This window comes from Muntiacus reevesi, chromosome 12 (assembly GCF_963930625.1).
Source record: "Muntiacus reevesi chromosome 12, mMunRee1.1, whole genome shotgun sequence".
Classification (NCBI taxonomy): domain Eukaryota; kingdom Metazoa; phylum Chordata; class Mammalia; order Artiodactyla; family Cervidae; genus Muntiacus; species Muntiacus reevesi.
The window spans coordinates 58,512,371-58,535,122 of NC_089260.1; positions in this window are offsets into that span (position 1 = coordinate 58,512,371).

Consider the following 22,752-nt stretch of genomic DNA (forward strand, 5'->3'; position numbering starts at 1 on the left):
AGATAACATTAGCTCTTATTACTTCCCAACACAAGGTACACTCTATCTCACCACCATCTCCGTGACAGAAAGTCAGAGGAAAGGAAACAGCAGGAAAAGATCACCTTTTAACCTAATGTCTTCTCTATCCCACAATCGGGAGGCTATCAAACAGGGTCCATCGTCGCATATCAGATTTGAACACACAGTTAAAGACTGAGGAATTGGGCTTTTCTGAAATCTACCTTGTATACGCCATGCTGATTTTATCCCCACAGTAGATTTTTTTCATTATAAGAATCAGTGTAGGAATTACAACATCAGACCCTTGTACGACCCAGAACCCACAAGAAATAAGCCTAATTCTTCTGAATACACACCCTCTTATGGGAGCTGTTGTTGTTTCACTTCATGGTGACCATCCAAACACAAGCACACACACACAAGTTAACAGCAGGGAGACAGTGGTCTGGAAAGCCATAGTTTCCATGATGACAGCTGGGCGAGTGTGCAGGACTCTTACCTGTGGACTGTTTCCTCTCCCACACCTGCGTCCACAGTGTCTATGCACCTGCTGGCTTGAAGCCCTGAGCTCTGCCCGGCTGGAGGAGATCGTGGGCTGTTTTGCACACTCTCTCCACCTCCTATGTGGGGAAATGCATTGAGATCCTGTTTGTAGGTGGCCTGTCTGCACCTCCCACACTGCCATCATCTCGTTGGCCCCTCTTCCCACCTCTGCCTTCCATGAGCTGTGGCCTCAGAGACACAGAAGCAGTACCCTCTCTACTGCTTCAACCCATGTTCCCTCAGCATCTTCGTCTGCACTGTGGGGGATGCACTTAACATCCCTCCAGGAGTTAAGACTGTTTCTGTATACAGAAGTCAATCCAGAGCTTTCAGGACTCCGGAAGGAGGAAGGAAAAGAAGAAAAAGTAATTTCTAGTGTTCAAGGATTCATATTAACCATCTTTTAACTCTCCAGTTAAATTGAATATAAATACAGTTAATATCAATGGAGTATGAGCCATACCTGTGTAGTTAGTTCCAACTAGTAGAGCTTATCTTTCAACTCAATTAATTTTTAGATTTCTTTATGCACAAATCTCTCGGAATTTCCTATGTGTTAACCTTCCAGATGGATAGAATGTACAATTTATATATATGCCAGGAGAAATATCAATAACCTCAGATATGCAGATGACACCACCCTTATCACAGAAAGTGAAGAGGAACTAAAAAAACCTCTTGATGAAAGTGAAAGAGGAGAGTGAAAAAGTTGACTTAAAGCTCAACATTCAGAAAACTAAGATCATGGCATCTGGTCCCATCATTTCATGGGAAATAGATGGGGAGACAGTGGAAAGAGTGTCAGACTTTAATTTTGGGGGCTCCAAAATCACTGCTGATGGTGATTGCAGCCATGAAATTAAAAGAAACTTACTCCTTGGAAGGAAAGTTATGACCAACCTGGATAGCATATTAAAAAGCAGAGACATTACTTTGCCAACAAAGGTCCATCTTGTCAAGGCTATGGTTTTTCCAGTGGTCATGTATGGATGTGAGAGTTGGACTGTGAAGAAAGCTGAGCGCCGAAAAATTGATGCTTTTGAACTGTGGTGTTGGAGAAGACTCTTGAGAGTCCCTTGGACTGCAAGGAGATCCAACCAGTCCATCCTGAAGGAGATCAGTCCTGGGTGTTCATTGGAAGGACTGATGTTGAAGCTGAAACTCCAGTACTTTGGCCACCTCATGCGAAGAGTTGACTGATTGGAAAAGACCCTGATGCTGGGAGGGATTGGGGACAGGAGAAGGGGATGACAGAGGATGAGATGGCTGGATAGCATCACCGACACGATGGGCATGAGTTTGAGTGAACTCCAGGAGTTGGTGATGGACAGGGAGGCCTGGCATGCTGCGATTCATGGAGTCGCAAAGAGTTGGACACGACTGAGCGACTAAACTGAACTGATACATAGTTTTTAAGTCTATTAAATCAAGCAGAATAATCTAATAATTTGAAAGCTATTCTATGTTGTCTCATATGAAGTACTTTTAAAAATATAATGCACATTTGAACTTAAATGTTATCTATCATAAGATCTAAAGATCAATAGTGCAGAGAAAGTTTTGGAGATGGCTATAATTAACTGCACAGATGCTGCTCGACTAAGGATGAGGTTACATCTTGATCAACCCATTTAAGGTTGAAAGGGTCGTAAGTCAAAAATTAATTTAACACCCCTGATCTCCTGGACATCACAGCTCAGCTTGGCCTGAGTGAAGCGTGCTCAGAGGGCTCAGAAGCAACCTCAGACCACCTGGGAGCATCTCAGAGACTGTCCTCCAAACATCACTAACCCCGGAAAAGATCAAGAATCAAAGTACAGTTTCTACTCAATATCTATCAGTTTCACACCATCATAAAGTCCAAAAGTCCTAAGACACATCACTGTAAGTTCGGGACTGTCTATATTTACATGAGTTTACTGAATGTGTTTGCAGCCCAGGATCAGTCATCACACGACGCTGCTCCCTAAAATAATGATGTAAATAATAACATTGTGGTTGCTATTTAGTCACTAAGTTGTGTTCGACTCTTTGTGACCCCATGGACTGTAGCCAGCCAGGATCCGTTGGACCCCATGGACTGTAGCCAGCCAGGATCCGTTGTCCATGGGATTCTCCAAGGAAGACTACTGGAGTGGGCTGTCATTTCCTTCTCCAGGGGATGTTCTTGACCCAGGGCTCGAACCCATATCTCCTGTGTCTCCTGCATTGGCTCGCAGGTTCCTTACCACTGAGCTACCCTGGAAACCCAAATAACAGCATAACCAGCTTTCATTCTACTGTTCTTCCTGTTCTAGTCACTGAATGCTCTCTTCTCACCTGTTTTCCAGATAAGGACACAGAGGCACGGATGAGGTTTAGAGCTTGTTTAAATTCCACTGCGAGGAAAGGGGGCAGCTGCTTGTCACCTCCAGCACCTGAGGCTTAAACATTGGGAGAGGGACCCCGGTCGTTCCTGCCCAGGAAGAGGCCAAGTCAGGGGACTAGGCAGAGGGCCAGGCCCCCGGTACCCCAGCTCCCTCCCAAGCACCTGGAAGGAGGCCCCAGACACAGCCCTCCAGCTGCCGTCCACATGCACATGCTTGGCCGTCCAGCTTCCCTTGAGAGGCGGATGATGCTGAAATACACTCTGGCTCAGTCTGGACTCACCCCAGTCCGTTACCACTTTCTCATGAGGTCCCAGAGTCAATAACACCACCTGCCAAACACTAAAAGACATTTTGGAAGGGGATGTTCAGGAGCAAGACACTCTACCCTGAAATGAATACTTTATAACAGGCCATGGCAGAAATGCAGGATCCACTCAGAGTGCTCCATCAGGTCCCAGCAACTTATCCAGGCAGATCTGGCAGCTCCAACGCCAGATCTCAGGGCCTCTTTTGGACAGGGCACTGGTGGTACACCCATCCCGGGCCTCCAGGGGCCAGGAGGCAAGTCCTGTGCGGGGTGTCCTCCCATCCAGATCCACATAGTAAATAGCCTGGAAGGAAAAGTCCAGACGTAACCCCCACAGGACAGAACGTGAACTACCCAGACCCGACCTACAGCGCAAGCGACAGGAAGGCACCACTTTGAGAAAGAAGGTAATTGCTTAGATCGAGCCAATCTAGCTAATTAGCATGGCAACAGAAAGTGCTGGAAAAAATCTAAATCTCCCAAGGCCGTCATGCAACCTTAGATCCTATGAACCATGCACACACATGCTGATTTAAACACCAAATAAACACGCGACAACATGTTTGGGCCTTATAACACGTCCTCGTGTGATTAGGGCTTATTTCCATTCCAGGCCTAACTGTGCTGCTGCTATGTTCACAGCTCAGGAGCCTGGCCTTGCAAATACTCACGGTTCTTAGAGGGTGAGCTCTGCAGCCCCCCCCCACTACCCCAGGTGACCCACAGCCTGTTATTCGCCCCAAACTCAACAAGATGCATCACGCCCGCCCGATGGACAGCGCGTGTCCAGATTTGCGTAACACCTGCTCAGAACAAATGTCTATTCTTCCCCTTTGTGTCTCTTGGTTCACTTAATTACACTTCTTGGCATGTTGTCTAGTGCAGCACCGAAAAAGGAATCAAGTGATTTTATCAAATTACTGAAAGTCAACGTGGTTCTTTTCCTTAGAACAGTGACACTTTCTTACTCGATTTTAAAAGGAAAAATGTACAGAAATAAGAGTTCTAGGGTTCTAACGCATCTTGCTCATGTCCAACTGATACTGTAAATCATATCCTCTTCCTCAGATGAATGACATAGATGCTTCCAGTGACTCCATATTATCAACACACACTGCCTCTCGAGAGGCTGGAGAGGAAAACATGTTCTGTGACATGACCCTCGTGGTAACAGGTGCCCAACAATTCCAGTCGGTTTTGCAGACCCCCAAGTCTCCTACACATTCCCATCCCCTGAGGAGTGCACCTCTGACACTCTCTCGGGTGGATGAGACCTTGTAATTGTTTCACCCTCTGAGTCACCAGTCCCAGCCAAACACATAAGGAAGACAAGACAAGCTGGGGTTTTGCCCCCAGGGACCACGGCCAACAACTCTCAGGACTCTGCTGGATCGTGCTCCAAGTGCAGATATGCCTGGACACGAGGCCAGTCTAAGGACAAGTTGCCACTTCCCAGCTGTGACCTGGGCCAGCCACTGTCCCATCTCCTATACCCCTGGCCTGGGGAAAGCTGGCCGGCTCCCCTTCTAGACTTGTGCCCCCACCTGCAGGGCTCAAATTGTATCCTGTCAGCCCAAAACTCACTACAACCCATGCATCATTTGATCTGCCTCCCTATCTTAAAAGAGGAGGGCACCACACGTGGGCACAGACACTCATACACTTGGACACACAGACATACAGACACACACATGCACGTGGACACGCAGACACGCACCCTGACAGTGGAAGGGGCTGTTTCCTCCCTGCAAGGTCTATGCAGGCCCCAAACTGTCCCCTTTGCAGGACCCCCATTCCCTTCTCTGGCCCAGGGACGAATTTCAGAGTGACTGCCCCTCCAAGTTGACTTACTAGTGGGTCAGAAAATAAGACAGAACAAAACCAAACAGACAACATAAATCACACCTTAAATCAAACCAGCTGATCCCTGAAAACTACATCACATCATCTTCCCCGCAATTTGAGTAAAACAAACCATTTCGTACATGTGATACTCAGTAAATGCTCTGTGAGCAGACAATCAACCAAGTGAACAGCGGTCTCCTCACTGCCTTGCAGCCCCCACCTCCAACACACACTTTCTGGAACAGCCCCTCTCAGGCTGCGTCACAGCTAGCTGGTGAATGTGGGCTGTTTGCAGGGAAACCTGGGGTGGGGAGGGGGGGGCTTTGATTTCACAGATCTTATACCATGTAGAGTGAAGTATATGCTTTTCCCAAAGTAACCAAAGAGACCTCTTTCTGTGCAGCAAATTCCTCTACAGACTGCATTTGTAGATATAGTTTACAAGTTGTTGAAAACAAGCCATTTGGAAATTTCTCAGCTGTTATTTGTTTAAAGATGGAGCACTCCAACTGAAATCAAGTCTGAGCTCAATCTAAACATCCCTTAACAACCAGGGCTTCACCCAGGCCAGTCGCCTGTATTCGGGTGGTCATAGAGCAGAGAGGAGGAAAGCCACATGGGGTACCCTGTCCCCAGTCCAAGGTAGCTCTGCCCTGGGCAGACGCACAGCCTGCCAGGGTCCCCTGGAAGCAGACCACGAGATGAAAGGTGTGTGGTTGGCTTGACATGTAAGGATGTAGAAAATCAACACAGAAAGAAAGAGGAAAGTCATAAAAGAGGGAATGTCGGTGGTCCTGTGATCCATAAACAAAGACTCCGAGGGACAGCTCAGCCCATGAGGGCCCAGGAGGCTGGACATGTCCCCACGGGCCCCTTTCTTGGTGGGAGGGGATGGTGCCAGCTTCAGGAACCTGGCAGGACCAGGGGTGCGGCTCAACCCCACCAGGAGGCCATCAGCATCCTCCTGCTAGCTCCCAAGGGCCCCTTGTATCCATCGGAGGACACGTTCACCTTCCAAGATTCTGAGCTCACTTTCTGACTCTGCCATCTACTCACTCAGCCCCTCAAGTAGAACACTCAGGACCTCACAGAGGCTTATGACATATTTCTGAGGAACTCTGCAACCTTACACAGGCAACGTAAGGCAAGGGGGACTTGTTATCTCCACAGCGAGTGTAAACATAAACCAAGTAGGTATAAAACCTACTTTACTGATGTGGAGACAGAGGGCCACAGACATTAGGCCAGCTTCTTCAGTGCAAAGAACCAGGTCAGGCCTGGATTGAGGCTGCATAAGTTTTCCACATCCTGGTAGTTTCTTCCAAATGTTTTAGGAGAAATAACATAAACCTTTACACAAATTTTCTCAAAGAAGAGAAAAGAGAGACTGGCGGTCAACTCATCTTATGAGACCAGCATCTCATACCAAAACCTAGCAAATAGGGATTTCCCTGGTGGTCCAGTAGTTAAGACTCTGCACTTCCACTGCAGGGGGCATAGGTTCGATCCCTGCTGGGGGAACCAAGATCCCATGTGCCACACGTCACAGCCAAAGAAAAAAAGAAAAAATTAAAGCCCAACAAACACATCATAATTTTCAGACCAATCTCTCCCATGGATAGACATAAAGATTTTAAACAATATATTAGCAAGTAAATCCAGTGTTGCCAAAAGCATAATACCTGTGTTTCCTTTAAAAGTGCTTTTTTACTCTGCAATGTCAAGGTTGGATTTATTACATTAATGAACCACTGAGAGATTAACAAATTGCTTCCTAGGTCAGAGGAAGCAGACTCTCAGGACCATCAGTGAGATCCCTACATCTAGTTTTCTGATGTATTTAAAATATCACAATCTCCACCTCCTCCCTTTCAATTTCCCCTGAATACCCCACAACACATCTTGGATTAAAGGCACATTTTGATGGAAATCTTGTCTTGGCCACACACTGGTCAGTTCTCACAACAAGCTGGACCTACGAGAGATGTTAACTCTCACCCAGGAAGTGAATACAGCCCCCCTACTTTTAATGAGTAAACTCCTGACCCTGTTTCAGTTTCTTTCCTTTTTTTTTTTTTGGACAGTGCAATGTGTGGCAAATGAATTTTTTCCCAGGTCCGCTCCAAATCTCTCAGTGTTTTCAGTTCTAATTCAAGTCTCTGTTCTGTCTTCTCTGTTTGATGAAGACCCCAGTCTCCTGTCTGTCTCCTTGGGCCATGCCCAAGCTCCATCATGCCTGTCCCTCCAACCAACTGGGCCCACAATCACCCAGACTATGTGCTATAGAGACCACAGAGCAAATGTGTCCAAAACCAGACAACTGCCCCTTTCTACTTCACTCACAGCCCCTGCTACTCAACTGGGGCAACTCTCCTCCTCCAAAGCCAAAACGGGGAGCTGGCTTAACAGCTTTGTTTTCTTAACAGGAGCAAAGTGGCAGGTCGTTTTAGCTACGTTAAAACAGATGAGGGGTCACTGAAGATTTGATCCCATTTTAATTTCATTAATGTGTTTGAGGTGTTATGAAAAGACTGCATAGATAAGAGATGAATTCAACCTACAATCTTACAGGGCTTCCCTGGTGGCTCAGTCATAAAGAATCTACCTACCAATGCAGGAGACACAAGAGACTCGGGTTTGATCTCTGGGTGGGGAAGATCTCCTGGAGAAGGAAATGGCAACCCACTCCATTATTCGTGTCTGGGAAATTCCATGTTCAGTGGAGCCTGGTGGGTTACAGTCTATGGGGTCACAAAAAGTGAGACACGACTGAGCAACTAAACCACAAAAATCATCTTAAAGTCAGCAGTCCCGTGGTGAACTCACTCTGCAACTCATAAAATAACTTCTGTGTAAAAGTTATGTTTTCAAAGCTTTCATTTCACTTTAGAAAGTACTTATTTAGGTCTTTCCCATGCCTCGGCTGTTGTGAATAATGGTGCAGAGTGTATGGATACAGACATCTCTTCAAGAGAGTGTTTTCGTTTCTTTGGATGAATACCCAGGAGTGGAACTGCTGCATTATATGGTAGTTCTAGTTTTAGTATTTTGAGGATGCTCCATACTGTTTTCCACAGTGGTTGCACCAATTTACATTCCCACCAACAGGGCACAAGTGCTCCCCTTTCTCTATATCCTCACCAGCACTTGTTATTTGTGGACTTTGTGATGACAGCCACTCTGACAGGTGTGCAGTGACATCTGATTGTGGTTTTGATTGCATTTCCCTGGTGATTAGTGATGTGGAGCATCTTTTCATGGGCTTGTTGGCTATCTGTTTGTCTTCTTTGAGAAAGAGTCTATTCTGGTTCTATGGGTTTGAAGTTTGAAGACTTCGAGATCTAGGTTAAATTAACTAGCAAGTATCAATATTTAAGGGACTTCCCAGGTGGTGCTAGTGATAAAGAACCTGCCTGCCAATGCAGGAGACATAAGAGAGACAGGTTCAATCCCTGGGTTAGGAAGATCCCCTGGAGGAGAGCATGGCAACCCACTCCAGTATTCTTGCCTAGAGAATCCCATGGACAGAGGAGCCTAGAAGCCTGCAGTCCATAGGGTCGCTCAGTCAGACATGACTAAAGTGACTTAGCACTTAAGCACATCAATATTTAAGGATCGGACATCAGCGTTTTCCCTTTCTGCAGTGTGTGAGCACTTCTGGTCACTGAAGACTCCCAACCCCTCCTGGGTGGGTGGAGGACACAGGGGAGGCTCCAGCCCAGTCCTGCCACGTGGTCGCTGCAAGGCCTTCGGGGAATGGAGGAGGGAAAGTCTCAACCTGCCTGGAACGGGGTGGAGGGGGGGGGAGCCTATTTCAGGAAAATGAAAGCCTTCAAGAGCAGACGGGGAACACATGCCAGAGAGCGCAGGATGTGAACGGAACATGAAGCTCCGAGTGCCCCTGCACCTCTGCCTGAGCCTCGGGCGTCTCAAGGCCCAGGCTGCCCGTCTCCTCCTCCCGGCCATGAAAACAGCCGATGGCCAACACAAAACTGTCGTCCATGGAGTCCACTTCTAATTGCTCATTATCCTTTAAAAGCACAAGGACGACATATGCTCAATCCCACTAAACACTTTAGAAAATACTTCTCAGCTGTCTTACAACCATTGGTCGGGGAAGCTATGGAGCAGATCCCGACGGGGCAGGTGAGTTCCTGAAGGGAGGTGAATGTGGGCACCTGCTGCCTGAGACCAGGGAGTCCGGGACCCTACCCCCTCCGCCCCACATCTGTCCCGGACCCGCCAGGTGCTTACAGTCGAGTAGCAGGGGGCTCGCTCTGCCCGAGGCCAGACACTTCATTCACCCAGGAAGTGGGACCTCACTGGATTTTGCAACTCAGTGTGGACTGCTGTCTTCAAACCCCTGCACAGTTCGTCACTCACACTGCTCTTTAAATTACATGAATCGGATCTCTTGGCTGCATTCCAGCCTGGGAGCCCTGTGTCGGGGCAGCATTCACAAGCCCGTGTCAGGACAGGTGCCACGGCCCCAGACATGCCTGGCGGTTGGCTCAGGCCCTTTCTTGCTGCGTTTGGAGGTTAATTACCCGGAGGAGTTGGGGGGGAGGGGCAGGTGGATTGACGGCTTCTCTCCAAGGACGGCTCCGGGGGACAGGTGGGGCGGCCCAGCCAGGAAAACACTGGGCGGGATGGGGGTGGGGGGGAACTGGACACAGACCCCTGGAAAGATGGCGGTGACGACAAACACCACACTGTGTCCACGGGGCCCCGATCCATGGTGGGGAGTGGCACTGTGGAGGGAGTTCTCTCTCCAATAGCAGAATGCAAACCATTCAGAGCTAGAAAGGTGGTAGGAATTCCCTCTAGGTGGAAAAATCTGAAAGGTACCACAAGCGGTGCTGAATTCCTGTGTCATTAGTGGACTCTTACGTGTCCTGGGTCAGCACAGCTCCAGGCTTGTTAAGATAGGCTCACCTGCTTCTTGCAGTTTTGAATTACATTTGCAAAGAGCTTCCAACTGCAGAACCGAGAGACCAGCTGCCCACGCTCCAGTTTGTCAGGTCTCTAAGCGTCTATAGACATGGAGCGTGTGATTCAGAATCTTCCACAGTCCTGTCGGTGGGTCGGGCGTGGGGTCCTCAGATTAAGAACATGAACCGCCCCATTAATAAGCCCCCATCCTAGAGAGCCTGCCTCTCCTGTCAACATTCAGGACCTCCACAGAGTGAGGTCATGACCCTAGCTGGTGGGTGGGAGGACACAACTGAGACATCACCAAGGGCCCACCACCCCAGGATGAAGCCCCGGACTCTGGGTCTACATCCCATCCGTCCACAGTCAGCTTCCAGCCTCCCTGACCCATTACCGCAGGACATCAGGGGGCCAGAGAGGCACACACCCAAGCTGGTGGTGACAGCCCTGAGTTCTCAGCATGACCCTCTCCCGTAGGTCACCCTTAGGTCCTTCCCTGAAGCAGCACAGACCATCCTCAGGGGCCCTGCATGATTGGCTGTGGTCATTTTCCACAATGTTTCCAAAGATAAAGGGAATATTTAAGTGACATGAGAGGAAATTCAAACCATTGTTCCTAGACCTTCCTGGGGTGGGGGGGAACAACCTAAGGAAAAGCATGCTGAAGATGTCAATTATCCCTAAAGTTATACATAAAAATAAACAAATACATGTACATGTTATTTATATATTATTTATATGCTACTATATAACAATTACATAAACATAAATACATACATATATGTATAGGGTAAATGTAGTTTCGAGTATTTCCTATCAAGATTCCAGCAAGGATTTTTGTAGACACAGACAAGCTTATTCTAAAATCTGTGTATAAAGGTTCAGATGAAACTGTCCTGACACTGAAGGACAAAGTGAGGGGACTCACTTTACCAGCTGTCAGTCTTATTATGTAGCTCCAATAATTAAGACAGCATGGGACTGGCAGAGGGACAGACACACAGACCAACTGAACTGAACAGGAAACCCAAATACAGACCCACGCAGATATGCTGAATTTATTTTCGACAAAGATGCAAAAAGAACTCCGTGGCAGAAAGACAGTTTTTTCAACAAATGGTGTGGGGTTCCCTCAATACCCATATGCAAAAATTATAAATCTTGACCTAAAGTATATACCTCACACAAAAATTAGCTCCAAATGGATACTGGAATTAAATGTTAAATGTAAAGTACAAAACTCTTAGGAAAAGAAAGACAAACTGTTCGAGTTCTAGGCTAGTCAAGAAGAATTAGGTTGACACACCAGCATTACCAACAAAGAAAAAAAAAGCTGATAAATTGGACAACATAAAAATCAAAAGCTTTTGTGAAAGTCCATCTGAGGAGTACAAAATGTTTACCCATAACCCGCAAAAGATTGTACCCAGACTATATATATATATATATATATATATGAAAAGACTTTCAAAACTAAATGTGAAAGCAAACAATCCAAATTGTTTGGATGAAAGACATGAACAGACGTTTCACTGAAGACGATACACAGATGGTAAAAAGGACATGGCCAGACCTCAGGAAAATGCACGTGAAGACTACAGTGAGAGGTCACCCACCAGAGCAGCTAAAATAAAGAACAGTGACAACACTGCTGTCCGTGGTAGGGGTGTCCCCTCACGTTTGGCTAGTGGTCCATCAGGTGAGGCAGGCACGCAGGACTTCTCATACAACCAGACATTCACCTGTCACCCAGCCCAAGAGGTCAAGCCATTTAGACATTCCACTTGCACAGCACTTAAACATGCTGGAAATGGAGGAGACAGGTGGGAAGTGCAGGAGGAGTGGGTGTCCCGTGGGCTCTGCAACAGGAGAGGACATGTGGGTCTGTGACCTCGGTGGGGGTGAAACAGCACAACCAACGAGGCTGTATGGATCCAAGTGTGCACAGCTGAAGCTGAAAATCAGACTGTGATGGGCAACTGCATTCATACCGTGAGTTACCATAGCCAACGAAACGGGGCTTACAGATGACACATGCAAAACCTTGAGAGGGATTATTCGAGAGCGGGAGGAACTACGGAGAGGGACGCGTGCAGTCTCTGATGGGCAATCTGGGTGACAGCGATTAAAATCACAGGTGGTGGTACCATCCTCAGAGGTCTTAGTATTCTGCGGCAGAATTGGCCCAGGCTCCCTGGTGGCATCTGGCCTGGTGAGAGAGAGAGAGGGGTCAGCCTCACCCCAAGTTACTAAGGGTCTTCCTGGGAGGCAACTGCTTATTGCTTTTCAGAGAAACAACCAAAGCGAAGAATTCTCAGGCTTCTGGAACCTTGTCAGGGGTCCTCATGTGGTCCGTGTGATGTGCTACAGACCAGGCGAGGATGCTGGTTAGGAGAGAGATTGCACAGGCCTCCGTCAAGGGAGAGTGTCGAGCTGAGCAAGTTCCAAGTCTCTTGCTCAGAAACCTCCGACCTTTAGTCTCCCAGTTAGAAATGATCAGTGAGGAACAGAAGTCAGGCAGGGAGCTGCTGCCATCCATACTTGCATTTTTCTACAAACACAGATTCTGATGAAAATTGAGAAAGGACGCGTGAATAAATCTAAGTTTAACCACACATAGATATTTTCTAACATAGGTAATATTAAGAAAATATTTCAAGCCAACCAAAAAAAAAAAAAAAAAACACAAAAAACACCAGGCAATGAGGGTATTTCCTGCCAACCACCGTTTTCCTTTTCCTATCATTAGTCATTGTTCACAAAGATAGCTTCAAAACTCCCCAAAACTTTCTTTTCGTAATGTGCTTGGTCTACACAAATTTGAAGGTGTCTCATTCAGCAGATTTTATCAAAGTTCACACAAATATTTAAGGTCTGCACAGAATTGAGCTGAAATCTGGTGGAAGCCAGTCTCCAGTTTAGGGTTATTTTTACTGTACAGTCACTCAGTCGTGCCTGACTCTTTGTAACCACATCAACTGCAGCACGCCAGGCTTCCCTGTCCTTCCCTGTCTCCTGGAGCTTGCTCAAACTCATGTCCATTGAGTCGGTGTTGCCATCCAATCATCTCATCCTCTGTTGCCCCCTTTCCAGCATCAGGCTCTTTTCCAGTTTAGGGCCTGACTGTTAAAAGTCCCTCCTCAGTTGTATGTTTATTGTTTCATATCTCCACCAGTTCATCCCCACTGACATGTGCAATGGAAAGTCATTTATTATAACTTAGAATCTCCATTATTGAGGAAAACAGCAGTGTTTCAGCAGAGTTCTCATTCTGCTCAACGGCCAAAGTGTGCATTTCCAGACATTCTGAGGCTTTATTTTCCCAGCTGAGGAGGCCAGCACACGGGGTGGGGAAGGGGACTGACGGGGGGCCGACGGCTGACTGTGCAGACCTCCCGCCTTAGATGCTGCTTTACTCCTGTCCACCCACCTCCAGGCCAGACACTCTTCTGGGCTGAGTTGGACAGGGGCTCAGCCTGCTGGGCACCTGTGGTCCTCCCCAGACCTGAGCCTGCTGAACCCAGCTTCCTTCAGTGGGAGAAATTATGCCCCTTTTCTTTGCATCTGTCCACCATCACCCCAAACTCCTACACTGGGATTGTACATAAAAAGCCTGCTCTCAGAATCTCACTTCTTATGCAATTCTTTGAGCATAAGTTTAACTGAGTCTCATAGAAAACTATCCCAGCATTATTGCAGTCTATTGTAATTATAGCTATTAAATGAAGGCCTCTCTGAAGAATTTCCTTGATCCAGCGATCACGTGGGTCTGACAGGTTGAGAGTCAGAGAGTGCTTGTCGGCCGCTGCGATGCCCTGTGGGCTCACGCGGACACGCTGAGAGTTCTGAGCAGTTCACAGAAGGAGAAGTCCACCTGCAGCATCTCAGAGACCGATGACATGCTCCACTTCTCCACACTGAGAAGCACTGGTTTGCTTTCAACTTTGAAAAAAATTTTTAAACAACAGAAATGGAATCATGTGAGAGGTAATATTTTTGTATAAAAAATTGTTAGTCAAATATTTGTCCTGAGTGCCCTGAGATAGTCGTGTTATTTTCTCTCTGGGGATTTTAAACAATTCCTCCTCTTCTTGCTCCTGTTCAGGGCCCCGCAGTGCCCACCTGGTCACCCGGCCCCCTCTTCCTTTATGGCCGCTGACGCCTGTTACCGAATGCTGTCCAGTCCTGCTTAGGGTGACAGTTCTTTTCAAAGTCAAGGTAACAAGTAAAACTATTTCAAGAACATGTCATCTCAAGTTCTTTAAAATCCTTTTTTCTATATAAAAAAAGGCAGACAGAGACAGAGAAGGAGGGAGGAAGACAGATAGAGGGAAAGAAGAAGGGAGACAGAGACAGAGAGACATAAATCTCCGAAAAGTGGTTTTCATCCAGGACTTGGAAACCCAGGCTGTGAAGAGAGATAGGGCTTGGCACGGAGTCACCACCAAAGTCCCCCCTTCTTGCACCCTGTGTCCTTTGCCCTCCTCTCTTGTGTCTCTGAGACACTACCCTTCAGAGTCTAATTATTTTTTGTATCTATTACAATTTGGATGACATCTACAATTACAACTAACTTGGGAATTTTGGCCGACCTGAATATAAAATCTCATTTCTATGAGAAAGAGTATTATTGTTTTATGACATTGAACAGCATGATGAGAATTCTTAGGAAATGAAAAGGGAAAGAATCATAAAATCCTAAAAAAAAAGTATTCTAGTATTTTTCTCTGTGTGATTCATTCAGATTCACCAAACTTGAGCTGTTTTCATCACTTGATTTCTCTTGATCTTGGAGACGATTTGTCTGACATTTTGAAATTTGGAGAGAGGGAGTGGGGTGTCTAGAGCCCAGAGGGGCCCAGAGTGTTGGGTTTATCTTGACCCAAGAGGAAAATAACCCCGGTGGAAAATGACTTCAGCTGAATTCGAGCTAATAGCACAGAGATGCAAATGGCTTCAGTGGGGATGGGGTAGGACACTTACTAAATTGTTTCCTTCCATTTCAAATGGTAAGAGAGCTGAGCCCACAACAAAGCAGAGAACACAGTGAAGAATGAGAAAGTACAAACACAAACGGAGGCAACCAACAAGTGCACATGTCCTGGGTGCGTGCTGACGTTGGCAGAATCACATGGAGTGCTGGAGGCTGCGGGTTTGCCTCAGAGAAGCCCTGGGCCTTTGCCAAGAGCCTCTCCCAGGCCCCTGTGCCCATCACAGCATCGCTCCAAAAAGAAATAGAAGAGTCTTGCCATGTACATGTTTTAACCATTAAGCGACAGAGAGGAGAGAAGTCAGCTCAGCCTCACCCCCACGGCTGCCCAAGGCTTCCGGAGACACCACCACCTGAGTTATATCCAGTTTGGGAGAAGTCGCCCAGCCAGGGGGGATGAAAACAGCTGGGCCTGCTGTAGGGGCAGCTAGGAGAGACCCCACTCAGGATGTCCACGAGATCCCCGTGTTTCCCTTGCATTTTCCAGGGTGGACCCTAAACAGAGCTTGAGCTTCAGAGGAAGACATGCATTCCTTTCAGGTGCATCTAGTGGGCAGAGAGGGGGTTCCCACTGCCCCTAAGTGGACATGGGCACCTACGAGGTGGGAACAAGGAGGGCCCAGAGGAGGTCGCCCAGTGGTTCAGAGAAAAGTGAGGTCCGTGTGGTCGGGAGCAGCAGCGAAGCCCGTCTCCCTGTCTCCCAGACACGATTGAGTCCCAGGTGCCCATCTCCCCTCCACAGGGCTCAGCAGTAACCTTGTCTCAGGTCAAGCTGATTTCCTCAAGTCCAACGCTGCTGGCCTTTGGGGCAGGTGATGCTTCGAGGGGCTTTCCTGCATTTCACAGTGGTCAATAGTCTCCTCAGGCTCTGTCCTCAACACCCAGCCCCCACCAGCACGATGGCCCCAAATGTCTCCAGACATGGCTGAGTATGCCCAGGGCTGACCCTCCCTGGTCCAAGCCAGCAGGCACAGGACTGTCCTCTGCAGTCACCACCCCAAGGGCACCTAAATCAGGTGACCTGGCAATGCTGGTGGGGGGAGGGGCTGTTGTCTGATGGCCCTCCCATCCCTCTAAAGAGAAGAAAAGGCTGCAGCTGCATTGGAGCCAATCTGGGACTCAGAACCAATGTGTGTTCTGACCTGGGGTCAGATGTCGAAGACAGCAGGGTGGGCAGCTCAGGCCTGGAGCCCAGCCTTGCGGGGGAACTCATGCTGAAGGTAGTTTTCAGAGGGACATCTGAAATGATCCCATCTGTACACGCAAGGAGAGGCCTGCTATCCACAGGGTTGTGTGACTGGATGGATGTTTACAGTTAGAATTCTCCAAACTTCTGATCAACACGCAGCCTCCACCCGAGCCAGTATGTCACAGGCAGCCCACCCCTGCCTATCCCCACCCTCATGGCCTTAGACCTGCCTGGCTGCTCCAGACCTGACCCCTCCCTCTCACAGCTGGGAACCTCCATCCTCACCACTAGCATTTGTCCAGAGCCTGTCCATGTCCATCAGCCTTCACTCCAGTCCAAGCCAACACCGCTGTCTTGATATGAATTCTTGAGCTTCATCACCAGTCTCCTTGCATACACGCGGCTCCCCTGCATGCTCTCAAGACAGTCTGAGCCATCCTGAGGGGCATGAATGTCACTGACCATTCTGGGGGACACATGTGTGTCATTGACCATCCTGGGGGACACACGTGTGTCACTGGCCATCCTGGGGGTACACATGTCACTCACCATCCTGGGGGACACACGTGTCACTGTCCTGTCCAAACAGCACCTGCCTCCAAGCCACCTGTCTCCCCATTTCCTTCATGGCAGGCATCACTACCTGACAAACTCTGTTTCCTGCTTCAGTGTGGTCACTGACCATCACTCACCATCGGGGCACCTCCTTAGGGCACACAAGTTTGTGTTTCCTCACTTATTCCAGAATCCAGAATGCAGCCTGCACTTAGAGCCACATTCCATGGATGGAGGAAGGAAGAAAGGAGGGACGTGTGCTCAGCACTGTGAACTGAACTTGTTATCACACTTCCAGGGGAAAGCACCAGTACCACACTCAGTGCACATCCAGAGATTCTGGGAAAGGGGGCATCTCCTCGTGAGGACCAGGAAATGGACCCACCGCAGGAATTTACGTAAAATCCCTTCCGGGCCTCTCAGCTTCTGATTCCCACGGAAAGACCTTGAAAGTCACTGCTCCATCTGCACAAGAAGTGACAAGCCAACAAACTGAAGGATGGTGGCACCCTTGGGTCCCCGGTGGGGTCACAGTGATCACCCTCCCAGAGCAGGGTCACAGGAGCGGACCCAGCCATGGACCCGGGGTAGGACCCAGACAGCAGTGAGAGGACCGTGGGGTGGGTCTCAGGGTTCACTCTTCAGGGGGACCTGGCCACGGGCCCCACAAAGTGGTAGGGTTTACCTCTATGAGCCCAACCGTTTCCCACGGTCAAAACCAGAGACAAGTCCCCCAGGCTTCGGGCAGGGGGAGGAGAGAGCTCTGAAGAACACCAGAGCACTCTGTTCTTCTTAACAAGGCCTGGCCGCAGGGAAAACTAGCTAACCAGTGTCTAACCAGCTGGGGTTTATCAGAGCCGAATGGACTGGGGGAGGGGAAAGACCCAAGTCCAGCCAGCTCCAGCCAGCCTGACCCAGAGGGGTCAGGGGAAATAAATCCAGATGGAAGGAAGGAATAAAACTGCCTGGTCCACACTTGACATAATTGTCTATATGGAAAATAAAAGTGAATAAACTTTAAAAGCTACATATATTTATAGTTGTATATATATATATATATATATATATATATATATATATATATATACACATAATCTCCTTCCAACACAGGCTAAACTTGCATACAAAGGTCAATCTGCTGGATTCTCCTCTTTTTTCTTCCTCAACATACTCACCTCTAAGATAAAAATGCAAGCTCTGAGATGCAAACATAAAGGGTGTCTGGGCACCCAGCAAGAATTTGGGAATAAAGTACTTCCAAATAGCCTTTGTGGCTCAGAAAGAAATTTGATCTGATTCCTTTTAAAGTATAAAAATCACAAAACTGATCTACATGTCTAGAAACTGCAGACAGAACCTTGAATCAATCGAACCCCCAGATGAACGCTGTAAAGCGACCAGTGTGTCCTGAGTTCGGGCATTCGTATCCTGTGCAGTCTGTCCCACCCTCACTCCTATCCACCCGCAGCTTCGGGAACCCTATGGCCTTCTTCTCCCCTGGGCTGACAGCAAGGTCCTCATTGACGCTCAGTCCATCTTTGGGCCCCTCAGTCCTTTACCAAACCACTCAGATTCTCTACAGCCTTTCATTCTCTGCAAATGGTCCAAGGTCTCAGCTGATGGAGCTGGTGTCAACACCTGTCACATGACGTAAAGAAAGCTGTTTCTGCTCCTCTCACATCTTTTTCACATTCTATTTATTTTCCTCTTCTCCCCTGCCTGTGTTTACACCAAGCACCACCTTTCATTCATATCACCTTTTGATATTCCTAAATATTGGTGGAAATAGGACAATAAGATGGTAGAAACCTAGTTAAGAGGTAGATAAGTGCCATAACTACATTGAAGTAAGTTTAGTGTTAACAAGTCATCCGATTAGAGATAAAATGATGACCTGGGCTATGGGACATCACAGAAGAATGCCACATATAAGGGCTGGTTGTATCGTCTGGACCGGGTCCTTTAAAGAAGCACACGGTGGGATTCTCTTAAAAAGAAAGGAAGTTAGGAGACAAGACAAAGGGGTATTTCAACTCCATCACCTCGAGTCTCCAGGCTACATATCTGTATGTCCTTGTTCATACCATTTCCAGCGTGAATGGCTGGGGGTAGGGGTCAGGCAGCTGTGAAATCGGGATTCCCCCTCCCCCCATGGAACTGAGAAGGCCCTCCTCAGCCCTTTCTTCCCAAGAAATCCAGACAGTTTGACCCACTTCATTCTGCTTATTTGACTCACACCCTCAAGAGAATGTAGAATTTCATGATTTTCAGATGAGTAAACGAAACAGTAATTTTTCAAAAGATTCAGACAATTAATCCAAGATTCAACTTCCAGTGTTTCTGGTTATAGATAAAACTCTGCTTCTCTTGAGGTCTGTCTCTTATTCAGATTCCCCCTCATGTACCCTGAGAACCCCTTGTTATGAATAAAGGAAAACAGCAAGCCGTTACTAGAGGTACAAACATATTTGCATTTATTCTCTGTCATGCTATAAAACACATAGCCAATAGCATTCTTCAATGCTGCATACCTTTAAGAAGGCAGTGATGGGACGATATCCTGTAAAAACACCTTTTAAAACCAGATCCTGGAAGGCAAGTCTGCGGGGCCGAGGACAAATGCTCAGCAGATTGGGGCACATTACTGGCCCAGCCATGTGGCCTGGGCACTGGCCAGGCTACACCTGTGACTCTGGAGAGGATGAGGTGTTTTCCCAGAGTGGGCTTTGATGGGGCCACTGTTCCTGCCTTCCTGGCCACTCCTCTGCAGAGTCTGGAGAAGGCAAAATCAAACCCACTATGTTTCTGCAGCCTCTTTCCACTCACGACTTCTGTCTCCTAATTTTCCCTGACATGCACCCTCCCCAACTTGCAGTAAATGCATGACTCTGCCTGACCTCTGTCCTTCCAGCGATGTGGAGTGGTCAGGGGGCCAGTGAAGCTTCAGAGTAAGGTCAGGACATCCCACTAGTGTCCCCACAGAATCTGATGGCTCCTTCAGTGGCAGCGGGCTCAGGAGAGAAATGGGCACATGCCCCTGAGGGGGGTTATCTTGCCAAAACTGTCCAGCCGCCCCTCCTTCTTTGGAAAACTGACCTCCTTCTGCCTGCAGCATCTGTCAGACCCTTCGGAGAGCGAAGCCCAAAGCTGGAGCTCTCCCTGCCCCATGCTGTGTCCAGGTTGTACCACTGGAGAACACAGACTCCAGACGCCAAAGACAGAACACACCTGTGGCAGATTGCTGTGTGCGTCCCAGTCCCATCCCTTCCTGCAACCCCCTTCTTCTCCTGACCCCAGGACCAGCTCTCCACCCTCCTCACCCTGTCTCTCCCGCTGTCCTGCACTGTTCCTGATGCTTCAACAAGGGACGCAGAGCGGCCGGGACCAACTCCTCCCAGGGGGGTTGGGGGGGACATGACTGAAGCAGACAGAACTCGAGGGCGAGGGATGAGCCCCAGCCTGGGACCCTGACATTGGGGGTGGGTGGTGTCAGCATCTGGAAAGGACATCTTTCCAGTTACCCCCACCAGTCTTCTGGTCCAGCCTTAGTGCAGAGATGCAGTCTGTCCCCCAAGGTGGCGCTCACTACAGATTATAAGCCCCAGCAAATGCCGGGACTCGCATGGAAACCAACTGCACCCCAGAGTCAGGGGTGCATGGCCCCAAAGGGCTCCAGGGGTGCAGCAGGGACACCATTCAGGCTGTGCACCCCAAAGTCCTGACCTGGCCCCACCCCCAGGACTAGGTAAGACCTGCCCACTCAGGCCAGGTGGCACCCCCTCCCCAGAGAGGGCCCGGCACCCCCAGCCTCATGCAGCCTCCTGGCCCCCGGGCATGTGTGGAACCGGCCCGGGTGCTCACCTGAGCTCCAGCCCAGCAGGCTGATCAGGCCCCTCCAACCTCGCCCCCCGCCGCCCCGCACTCAGTGCTCACCCCCGCCGCCGTCCAGACCGCCCTTCCCACACACTTCTGCTGTCATTCTTTGCGATAACTCGATCCTCTGGGCTGCCCCTTGGCATTTTGAAAATCACACCAAGAAGCCCTAAACTATTAAAGTGAATATTGTTCATGGTCCAAGCCCTTTTCTTTAAAAACAGATCAATAACCTAAAACAACAAAGATGCACTTTGGCCCCACTGGCCTTCACGGGCCAGGACACTGGGTACCTGTGGTCAGCATGGGGAGGAAGCCTGTGTGTCCCCCACCGACTGAGGTCCGTCACGTGCTCATCACCCAACCCTGCTGGGGTCCCACCCACCTGCCCATCCCCCCAAACTGGGGTCCCACCCACTTTGCCCATTGCCCCCCCACTGGGGTCCCACCCACCTTGCCCATCCCCCCCCCAACTGGGGTCCCACCCACCTGCCCATCCTCCCCACTGAGGTTTCACCCATCTGCCCATCCTTCCACCCCCACCCCCAACACTGGGATCCTGCCCACCTGCCCATGTCTGTATTCCTCCTCCATCTGCCTGGCCACCTGCTGTGAGTCCCTGACCCTTCCTGCAGGCCTGCCCACCTGTTGCTCCTGACTGTCCCTTCTGTTCTCTGCTCTCCCCATGGGTCACGGCCGGATTATTTCCGGGGCTGACTCATCGGCCTGGCTGTCTGGCAGCCATCCGCCCTGGCCAGGCTCCACTGGGGAGCGGCTCCCAGGCATGGACTCAGCCGCCTGTCCCGGCCCGGCCCACAGCCCTCAGTGTGCTTGTGACCAGGCTGCCTGCGTCCAAAGCATTGGCCACCTGCTTCAGGCCAGGGGTCCCGGGTCAGCTGTTGCCACACCTGCTCAGATTCTGTGCGTTCACAGCAGAATTCCCGCCCTCTGTCACAGCCTGTGGCTCATACCCAAGTTCACAGCCACATGCTGTTCCATGCTGCCATGCTCTGTGAGAGTGAGACAAGATGCCCAGCACCCAGAGATTCAGGACGTGAGCCCACCCCTGCACATCCTCAGATGGGTTAGGTCTCCCAGTCACTCAGGGCCCGGGTGTGCGTTCACCTGGTGGCTGTAGAAGGGGGGTCTGATGATCCGAAGAGAGGAAGGGGCGGCAGGTGCAGAGGGCAGCAGTGAAGGGAAGGAAGGGAAGGGCTAGAGGTGGTGGTAGGACAAATTTAGTTTTTTACTTTTTCCACTTTTACTGAAGAATCACTGATGTGCCATGCCGTGTAAGTTTGTACAACATGATGGCTTGGCTTACACATATTGTGAAATGATCATCACAGTGAGTTTAGTGAGCATCCATCATCTCACACAGGCACACAAAAAAGAAAAAGAATATATTTTTCCTTGAGATGAAAGCTCAGGGTCTACTTTCTTAACAACTCTCCTGTATACCATTGGAGAGCATAACATTGTACAAGACTGCCCTTTTCTCCACATCTTCACCAACACTTGTTATCTCTTGTCTTTTTGATGATAACCATCCTGACAGGTGTGAGGTGGTATCTGATTGTGGTCTTGATTTGCATTTCCCTGATGGTTAGTGATGTCGAGCATCTTTGCAGGTACCTGCAGGCGTCTGTATATCTTCTTTGGGAAAATGTCTATTCAGATCCTCTGCTCATTTTTAAATTGGATTATTTGGTCTGTTGCTATTTAGATGTATGAGTTCTTCACATATTTTAAATATTAACACTTATCAGATACATGGTTTGCAAATATTTTCCCCATTTCACAGGCTTTTTTTTTTTACTTTGTGGTTTTCCTTGCTGTGCAGAAGTTTGTTTGTTTGGTTTCTTTTTTCAGTCCCACTTGTCTATTTTTTATTTCATTGCTTGTGCTTTACAGGGGATTTCCAAGAAAACATTACAAGACCCAATGTCAAGGAGATTTTTTTTCCTATGTTTTCTTCTGACTTTCATGCTGTCAGGTCATAGATTTAAGTCTTTAATCCATTTTGAGTTAATTCTTGTGTAAGATGGAGTCATTCTTCTACATGTAAATATCCAATTTTCCCAGTACTGCTTATGAGCTTCCTTGGTGGCTCAGTCGGTAAAGAATCCACCTGCAATGTGGGAGA